Raw genomic sequence first — 7,236 nt, forward strand, 5'->3', positions numbered from 1 at the left:
GCTGCAATACTTTACATTTAAACATACATTGTATATTTTGATCTCCCTTTGCATAAAGAGGAAGTCGCTGTCCTTCCCGCCTCGGACTAGTTCCTGAGGTCTTCCTCACCACGTCCCTCGTCCACCACTTCTACTTCATCTCTCTCTCTACTCCTCCATTTTCTCAAACTACTGCGACCACAGAGCCCTTCAGTGTTCTTACAACAGTCAAACTCTTTACTGCCTTAGGCTTTTGGTACCTATTGTTGCTCTACTGGGGATGTTTTTCTCCTATTTTCTTCTATGATTTCAGTTCATGAAGTCATCATTTTATTCATCCTGCTCCATACTGCCCCTTTTCCTCATTTTATCGATCCCTGTATTACTTTTCATTATGGCAATTGCTACTGTGGCATTTATATCATTTCTTATTTATTATTTGCCATCAGCTAGACTGTAAGGGTCATAAGAACAAGAGTTTATTATCAGTAATGTACTTATACTTGTAATGATACCTAGTATATAACAAATTATCAAATAAATATCAAATGAATGAGTGAATCATGGAATATGTTTTACTTTCTCATCGAAGGCAGGTTTAGTTCAGGAAAGCTATGGGTTTGTGATCGGGAGGCAGGCATGGCAGTTCTCATGAACTTTTGGTCCCTAGGCAAGGCAGGTGACCTCTTGGACTCCACTGCTCCCTTTCAAAGTGGGGACACTGATGCTGTGGATGTTCTTCTCAGAGGGCTACTGAGAACACAGGCAAGTCAGTTTGGGCACAAGCGTTTTGCATTTTAGAGTACTATTCAAAGATAAGGAACTGGAATGTCACCACAGACTTTCATCACCGCATGAAGGAATAAAGAAAGGTGGACAGAGATGGACAGGGTCAGAAAGAGCCGCACCACAGCCTTCTTTAGAAAGAGAAAATATATACCGAATACTTTCTCTGATGTGAATAAACTGTAATAGTACATAAGATCCTAATGAGATAACTGACATTGTGAAATGGGAAGAAAAGGGCTAAAGATGTAGGGAAGATGGGATGGGTAGGGGAAGGGTAATAAGGGAAAAGAAAAAAATGTGATAAAATGAAAAGATGGAAATAAAGTGTTTGTAAATGGGGAGGGGAGGAGGGGGTGAAAGGAGGGCAGGAACAAGGGGAAAAAATGAGAACCAAGACCTGTCATGTAAAGGTACAAGACCCCAACAATGAATGTAAATGTACTGTATCCCTAAAACGTACCAATAAACTCAATTAAATAAAAAAAAAGAAAGAGAAAGTATAGAAATGCTACATAGGAACACAAAGCTTACCTTGTAACCTCTCTCTCTCTCTCTTTCTCTCTCTCTCTCCAAAAAGAAACTGAATGGAATGTGAGAAAACAATGGAGAGGATCCCTGTTCTTTGGTTGTTGGAATTAATGTTACTGAAATGGTCATATTATCAAAAGTAATCTACGTATTCAATGCAATTCCCCATCAAAATTCCAATGATGGTCTTCATAGAACTAGAAAAAACAGTCCTAAAATTCATACAGAATCAGAAAAGATCCAGAAGAAACAAAGCAATCTTCACCAAACAGAACAAAGTTGGGGACATCACAATACTGTTATACTACAAAACTATAGTAATAAAAACTGCGTGGTACTAGCACAGAAAGCAGACACACAGACCAATAGACTGGAACAAAACAGAAGCAACCCCACGCACCCACAGCCATCTGATTTTTGACAAAGGGGTCAAAAACATATATTGAAGAAATGATAACTTCTTTAACAAATCGTGCCAGGAAAATGGGGTAATCCACTTGCATAAGACTGCGATAAAATTAAATAAAAGTGGATCAAAGATCTAGATGGGAAACAATCAGAAGACTGAAGAAACAACCTATAGAATGGGAGAAATTGTTTTCTAGCTACTCTTCTGACAGAGGACTAGCATCTAGAATGCTACATCGAGAACTGTTAAAAAAAATTAACTCCCATCTCTTTATTTAGGGTTCACACCTGCCAATATCTCTCAAAATATTAAACCCAAAAGCATCAGGACTGAAAGTAGCAGTGTGGGAAATATCAAACAAAAGCTGAATGAAGTTCCCCTGTAGTATTCACTACAGATAGCCTACTGCCTACTTATAAGGGCTGACCCACACAGTAACAGTGAGATACTGAATAAAAGATGCATTTTAATGCATTGTGAAAATTTCAAGATATGAAGACACCTCTGGCTACCTTCCCATGCATCTTAGCAAACTAAAACAAAACCATGAGCTGAAACCAGTGGTGCAAATGCTGAATAATTAGAAAATACACAAGGAAGAGTTGCCTAATAGATGAATGCCAAACCAACAACCAGGTAAGAGATCAAGCCTGGGACAGGGTAAGTTGAGACAGCTGAATCCAAGCTGAAAGGGGACTATCATTGGGACCTTTTGGGGCTCTCATGCAAGCAATTATAAGTCCCCTTTGGAGGGGACTGTCCCTGAAGTAGGCTCTCAGATCAGCACAAATTTAAATCCAAACCCACAAAACACCAGGGCAGAGAAAGTCAGTAGAAAAAACTGTAGACTTTAGAGTTTAAAATTTCCAAATACAAACCAAAAAGAAAAAACAAACCACGACAACATAAGACATGATTTTAAATAAATAATTGACCAAACAGAGAGATATTATTAGGAATGATCTGGAATACTTGATAACTTTTAGAAGTGGGAAATGATTATTGAAATAAAACACTCAATGCAGGGGAATTAAATAAGAGATTAAACAATAAGATTTACCATTAATGGAGTAACCTATCATCCTACTGTATTAATAATATATAATTATATAAATGTATGATGTATATTAATCTATAAATAAATAATAGATTTATTATCACTAAACCATCTATTAAACTATGATATATCAGCAATATATAAACACTATAATTATTATTATGTTATTTTTATTAGATATAATTAATGTGTTAACTCATTATAGATTAATTATAGATAATAGAGTTCACTCAGCCATTCTGGACCTTCTTTTCATTTTCCTTGTGGAATAAGGCACTGGCCTAGCTCCTGGTCTTCCAAAAATTTCTTTAGCCATGAAACCATTCTGAAAGTCCCTAGTACACAGACATAATCAGAGCCTCTTTAGTTGAGGTTGGGGTGGAGGGGCTGGCTTGGTAAATTTGATCCTTCACTAGGTTGGGGTGCAGGGGATGGCTTGGTAAATTTGATCCTTCATTTACTTTCATGACGGCCCCGAGGACCTCCTTGAATTCTAAAGTTTTGCACACAGTTTTAGAATCAGTGTCCTGGAAGATCTTTCAGCTTTATATTCTACAATTATCCATAAACCAACAACTGGGGCCAAGCATTTAGCTCAGCGGTTCCACCACCTGCTTCACAAGCGCAAGGACTGGAGTTCCGATCCCTGGTACCAAAAACAAAAACAAAAGCAATAAACAACCCCAACAACTGAAATGCTTCTTTGCCAAAATAAAGAAAGGGTTCACAGCCCCTCTTCTTTCCTCTGGCCTTGTGTGCTATTCAGCAGAGGAATCCAACAATCTATTTTTACCTCTGATTCTTGGTAGCTTTATTCTGCAGTCAACACCATTTCTCAGCCAGGAAAAAGCTTCCTATGCCTGTCTGTCCTACAGCGGATCACCAAGAGATCACATTAAAAGTTCTGAACTTCTGACAAGCACTAAGGAAGTTCCCCTTCTTTGGAAGATTTTTTTGGGGGGTGTAAGACATGGATGCATGGCATGTCAGACACCTCTGGGATGGATCCTTGGGCTGTTGGTGCAGCCAAGCAGGCCACAGTAGTATATGTGCTGCTGAAGTGAGCACAAGGAGGCCACATTGAAAGCCAAAATATAGCCTATGACGTGTGCTCCTTGGCTGAAGGCATCGCCTATGCTGTGTGTCACAGTTTAGATCTAAAATGTTCCCCACAAGTCTCCTGGGTCAAAGGTTGGACGTTCAGAACGTGGTTGGATCACGGGAGCATTGCTCTCATCAGTGGACGAATGCACTGGTGAATTTCTGGCTGATTGTGTTATGAGGAGGTGGGGCTTTGTTGGAGGGGGTGGATCACTACGGGTGTGACGTGGAAAGGTGAGTCCGTGTCCTCCTCTCCTCTCTTATCTCTGTGCTGCTATGGTTTTTGCGGCTCTCCTGAGTTGTACCCTCCCACCATGCCATTTCTGCCTTGGAGCCAGAAACAGGGAATGGACCCTCTGATCGAGTGAGCCCAATAGATCGCCCCCCTTTTAATCTGCTGGTGTCAGGTATTTTGTCCCAGTGTCAGGAAGGTTACTAATGCATTATATCTTCATACCTTCTCCTGTGTGCAGGTTCTCCGAGGCTGTCATTATATTCTAGCTCCCTTTCTCACATACAGAGGTAGTTTGGTACTCATCACCAGTTGAGAGGTACAACAAGTACCGCACAATTATTTTGTCTGGAAGTGATAGGTGGTCATGAGGCAATCAACACCAACAAGTTCTAGCTTGTGCATTGAGTACTAAATGGACTATGAGTACTAAGTAAACTACAAGTACTGGGACAAAAATTTCCCATAAAAATGTATCAAGGACCAAATTTGACAAGTTTTAAGACAGTCAAGTCTCTAAGCCTATGAGGCTTTGAGAGGACATCTAGACCCAAACCATAACAGCAATATTTGACATATAGTAAGTTTTCAATAAGTAGTATTTCCTTCCTTATGAAACATAATATTTTGATGTAATAACTTAAATAATCAAGATTTTTTTTTTCCTTCACAGTTCTAAGTCTAGGGTCTGTTCCTTGCTCCGAGCAACCAGAATATATCTTCTCTTCCTGCCCCAAGGAAAGAAGGAAGATCCCATCAGCAGGCTGAAGATGGACAATATCTATTCTTACTGAAGCTTCAAATGCCAAAGCTACTGAATGGCAAGAACCAAGGGTTCTCACTGTCAACAATGTAAGTTCCAGGTCGGGGATTTAGCTCAGCGGTTCAGTGGTCTGCCTTGCAAGTGCAAGGACCCGAGTTCAATCCCTGGTACCAAAAAAAAAAAAAAAAAAAAAAAAAAAAAAAAAGTAAGTCCCGAAACCATCAACAGAACTAAAAGACAACCTACAATGTGGGAGAAAACTTTTAGCAGCTGCTTCTCAGACAAAGGACTATTATCTAGAATATATAAAGAACTAAAAAAAAAAATCAGCCTCCCCAAATATAAAGACCAGATTAAAAAATGGGCATCGGAAATGAACAGACATTTCTCAGACAAAGAAGTAAAAGCTGCAAGTAAATATATGAAAAAATGTTCCACATCACTGGTCATTCGAGAGATGCAGATGAAAACAACACTGAGATTCCACCTCACCCCACAAAGAATGGCTGCTGTCAAGAACTCAACCAATAACAAATGTTGGTGGGGTTGTGGGGAGAAAGGAACCCTTCTCCATTGTTGATGGGAGTGCAGACTGGTGCAACCACTATGGAAATCAATATGGAGACACCTCAAAGGGCTGGGACTAGAGGTTCCATTTGACCCAGCCATCCCTCTGCTGGGTATCTTTCCAAAAGAATTTAAAAAAACATATCAGAGTGATATATGTGCACCTATGTTTATAGCAGCACAGTGTGTAATAGCTAAAACTTGGAAACAGCCCATTTGCCCATCAGTTGGAGACTGGATAAAGAAGATGTGGTTTTTCTATAAAATGGAATACTACTCAGCCATAAAGAATGAGAAATTAGATTCATTCATAGGAAAATGGATACATATTGAAGATATATTCCTAAGTGAAATAAGTAAGTCACACATGTGTAAATACCAAATAGTTTCTCTGGTGTGAAAAACTATAATGGTACATAAGATCCTAATGAGATAATTGCCAATGTGAAATAGGAAGAAAAGGGCTAAAGGTGTAGGGGAAGTGGGGAGGGTAGGGGAAAGGTAATAACGGAAAAACAATGAGAAAATGAAAAAATGGAAATAAAGTATTTGTAAATAGGGAAGGGAGGAGGGAGGGAAGGGAGGGCAGGGATAAGGGGAAAAAATGAGAACCAAGACCTGTCATGAAAAGGTACAATATCCCAATGATGAATGTAACTGTACTGTATACCTAAAATGTGCCAATAAACTCAATGAGAAAAAAAAAACAATGTAAGTCCTAAAGCATCAGGGCCTAAGGTTGATGGCACAAACATCAAGAGGTGAGTGTTTTAGACAACTCTGCCCTTGGATTTGGTAAACACCCTCTGGAGAGAAAGGAGAGGAGAACCGAGGAGATGCAAGAGAGCAAAGTTTTTGATGGTTCTGGAAAACGCTCTGTGTCCTTTATCACTTCAGGTGAAGGGCTAGAAGAAAGGCCCTACATCACATCAAGACTGGGGGAATCTGAAAGACAAGGGACCTGTGTCCTTCAGGAAAAGCCCAGGAATCTGCAACAACACAGAAACCTCCCACTCCTCTGTAGGGTATAGGACAGAAGAGAAGGCTGGTACAGGAGTGATGTGAGGGCTTGGGACAGTCTGGTGTCACCAAAGAGAGGCGAAGAAGCTGTTAGAGAGGGAAGAAGTGGGGGGGGAGGGTACAAACCAACAGTAGCAACTCGATCAAGCAAGAGATGGGGAGGGAGGGCTCTGGTGAAGGCTTATGAGCAGGAGGATGAGGATACAGTGATGTGGGGGCTAAAATTTCTCAGGGATGCTGGCCAAAGCAATCAGAGGAGGAAAACTGGGACCGGACACTTACAGACTCATCCCCAGTCCCACGCCCATGCTTTGCACCACTCAGGTACCCAGAAAATAAGAGTGGAAGCATCTGAGCTGACTGAGAAGATACCAGAAGTTACTCTTCTTACACACCTGAGCTTGTGGGCTGAGATAAGTATTCTCCACCTCCCCATTCAGCTTCCCTGTACGAACTTGGGGTGCTAATCACTCTAATGGTTGGCTAAGTTTAGTGGAGTGAGCATCTGCCAGACACAAGGCATTCAGTTGGTTCTCAGGGGTGGTCTGTTGGGGTAATCCCAAAGCAATGAGCCCATGGTGGTCAGGCCAGGTATTGCAGAGCATCTTCTCTTCACAGACTCCTGAGAGATGGACAATGACAATCAGCAGTGACTGATGTCGATCTCTCCCTCTGAATTTCCTACCCAGCTGGCCGATGAAGGCTCAAGACAGATTGAAATTTGGCTTGGAGACACATGCAATGTACCATGTCTTGAATCCAGGTGTTGGGTGGATGCAACACCTGATATA

General features: G+C 40.8%; 1 protein-coding gene across 1 annotated transcript in view; it reads right to left on the reverse strand.

The window, feature by feature from the left end:
* The window catches only part of Kiaa1549l (KIAA1549 like), a 279,081-nt gene that overhangs the window by 14,797 nt on the left and 257,048 nt on the right, over positions 1-7,236 (reverse strand). The gene's annotated exons all lie outside the window — the stretch shown is intronic.

Source organism: Fukomys damarensis, unplaced genomic scaffold (assembly GCF_012274545.1).
Source record: "Fukomys damarensis isolate Sample0158 unplaced genomic scaffold, DMR_v1.0_HiC HiC_scaffold_27, whole genome shotgun sequence".
In the NCBI taxonomy this organism is placed as follows: domain Eukaryota; kingdom Metazoa; phylum Chordata; class Mammalia; order Rodentia; family Bathyergidae; genus Fukomys; species Fukomys damarensis.